Raw genomic sequence first — 3086 nt, 5'->3', positions numbered from 1 at the left:
ACGACTTGCCACGACTTGCCACGCCTTGCCACGGCCGCGCCACGCACGTCGCGGCCCGCACCACCCACCCACGGCGCCGCGCGTGTCCGCGTTGCCGCGCCCCGCTTGCCCCGCGGCTGCCCGGCCCCGCCCGCCGTGAATCCACTCACGTCACGCCGCCGTGCCGTGCACGCACGCCCCTCCCTTCACCCGCCCCGCCCCGCCGCCAAACCCGGATTGACACCGGGCGGATCCCTCGATGGCGGCGGCCCCGCTGCGTGCTCCGGCACACGGCTTGCGACGTGCATGTACTGTACTGTTGCGCCTACACACACGTGGCAGGCGGTGTCAGTTTCGGGAATGGGCGGCGTTCGCTGCGAAGGGAAACGGTCGTGGTAATGGGCAGTGCGTGGGCCAACAGGGTAGTGGAGCTTGAGGGATCGAAAGGAAATGGCGGGGCGACGCCAAGGGAAACAGGCGGCAAGGCGCGAAAGGAAAGAGGACGGAAATGGGGTGATTGAGGGGGCCGACGGAAGGCGGGAATGGATTGAAGCGAGACGCGAGGGACAGCGCCCGGGGGGCGGGAAGGCGCGCCGCGTAGGATAGGTAGTATAAAGGAGGGGATCGGGGAGCAAAAAGGAGAACGGGGGCATCAGGTGGATTCCTGAGAAACAGAGGAGAGGGGCTGATATCGGGTGGATTCCCGTGGATTCCGAGTGGACTCTCGGCAGCAACCTCTGGATACGAAATAAATCCTGATTTGACGGTGCTCATTTTATCGGGCACAACATTACAAATTTGTAAGTGCAGTCAGCCGAGCAACGAGACAAAAACTTGCATCGGCAATGGATTCTGGTCAAAGGGCCGATACGAGATCGGACGCCGAAGACAAGATGGAACCAGAGCAAGGTCCAGCTGGTGGAGATGGGCGTGCGACGATGGACGGTGTCACCAGCCCGGTGACTCCTGCAGGTCCCGCCGCCGCTGCAGCAAGACGGAGCTATCGCGAGTCTGAGGATCAGTCCAACAAGGGACTGTTTGACACCCTAGCTTCCTTTAATGATGTCCTAGGCAAGATACTGGAACATCTGAACAAGAACACGGCTGCTGTGGTACAGGTCGGGGAGTCCGTCACGAACCTCAGCGTCGCGGTCGAGACGTGTATAAGACTTGACCGAGGCATCGGCGGGCAAGGAGCCGTGGCTGAGGAGTCTGAGGAGAAAGGTGAGTCTGCCCGAATCGCCGAGTGCGTACGCGCAACCAAGGCAGAACGCAAAAAGCCACACCCTCTAGACCCCCATGCCGCCTTCAAGATCTACTCGATGGCACTGGAAGCTGTTAGAATCAACACACCTGGAGACGGCAATTTTTTTGCTGCGAAGAAGGCATGGACGCGCCTCTGTCATGATTTTCCGGTTATAGCCGGAACCCACCGGCGTCTTCTTCCCTGTGCATTTTCAGGAAGCGCTCTGGCAATTTACGAGGTAGTTGCCGCTGAGAACTTGGAATCTTCGGAAGAAGACCTGTGGAAGGAACTGGGACCAAGGCTCTGTAATTCCAGTCATCGCAGGGCTCTTCGGTTACAATTTGACACGATCGCCTGGCGGGAGGGCAAGGAGACCGTCAGTGATTTTGCAGGCCGTGTGCGCGCTTACGCTCTGATGTTGCCCAACGTGATCTCAGACGAGATCATGCTGGATCGCTTCGTGCAGTCGCTCCCCGCCAACATGCGAAATTTGGCACTGTCTATCCCTGGTACTTTTGACGAAGTCACGGCACGCATATCCATGATGGCCTTGGCAAGAGCACCCGAAGCCGGCCGGACGCGCTTCCGGCATGAGCGCGTGCAGCAGACATCGGAAGCCCCAGCAGACGGGGATCGTGCAGTCGTCAACCCGATTGGGTCTCACGCACGGGTCCGCCAATCAGCGGACTGGATCGAAACCGCGAAATGCTATCGCTGTGGGATCAAGGGTCATCTCGCAGCCGATTGTCCGGAGAAGCCCCCCAGGTCTCGGAGCAAAGAATTGACAGCTACGGGAAAAGGGAGGGCGAGCACCTTGGGTCGCGAGGGGCAGACGCCCCACCGGAACTAGCGACTAGAGCCCCAGCGGCAAGGCCACCTGAGACTGAGGCAGTGTGCCGCTGCGTTGGGGATAGTCCTGGTGGGGGCGAGGATGTCGCAGTACGGGTGCAGGTCGGCAAAGACGCCCTCTGGGTGCCTCTCGACACCGGGGCCCGTTCTGTGTGGGTCGACCGAGAGTGGTTCGAGGAACACGGCGGCGTGTGGGAGACAGACTCTTCCCGGGCAGTTACAGCTGATGGCAAGGACATGGCCGTCTGTGGCCAGGGAACGCTGCAATTCAGGCTGTGGGGAGAAGTTTTTTCAGAATCGGTGCGAGTGGCATCGTGCTTGCCATCTAAGCTGTTGCTAGGAAGCCAATTCTGGAAGCGCCAAGGCCTGATCCTCAATCTCGGAACAATGAGGGGGAAGATCACGGTGGGAGGGCGACGGCGCAAGGGGAGAGTATCACGACGTCGGGACGCTCGGTTGGACTTAGAGACGGCCGGGGCGATCGATGACGTAGATGTGGACGATGAAATCCGTGAAATGGATCTGTCACATTTCCACCCAGAGCCCTCAATGCAAGAGAGGCTCCGGCAGATTTTGTGGACGCGACGACAAGTCTTCAAAGGATTAGGCCACATTACCGGCGTGCAACACACCATCACTCTGCTGGGAGACGCAAAACCGGTGTGCTCCCCGGTCCGTCGCAGATCACCGAAGGAGGACGAGCTCGAGCGCGCGGCAATGCAGAAGCTTCTCAAGATGGGGGTTGTAGAGCACGCCTCTTCCCCCTGGGCGGCGTGCAACGTGTTTGTCCGTAAGAAGGACGGGACTACGAGAGTCACTTCTGATTTTCGAGGCTTGAATGCTGTTACCGTCGGCGACTCCTACCCGATGGAGGACGTACGCGCTACGTTAGACTGGATGGGCAGCAAGAGAATTTTTTCTACATTCGATCTAAAGGATGGTTTCTTCCAAGTCAGCCTGGCAGAAGAGTCCCGCGACTACACCGCCATCCGAACAGTTATTGGCTTGCTCA

Source organism: Chondrus crispus, genomic scaffold, assembly GCF_000350225.1.
Source record: "Chondrus crispus Stackhouse genomic scaffold, scaffold_7, whole genome shotgun sequence".
Taxonomy (NCBI): Eukaryota; Rhodophyta; class Florideophyceae; order Gigartinales; family Gigartinaceae; genus Chondrus; species Chondrus crispus.
The sequence above is the reverse complement of the archived record's forward strand: the minus strand, read 5'-3'. Positions refer to the sequence as shown.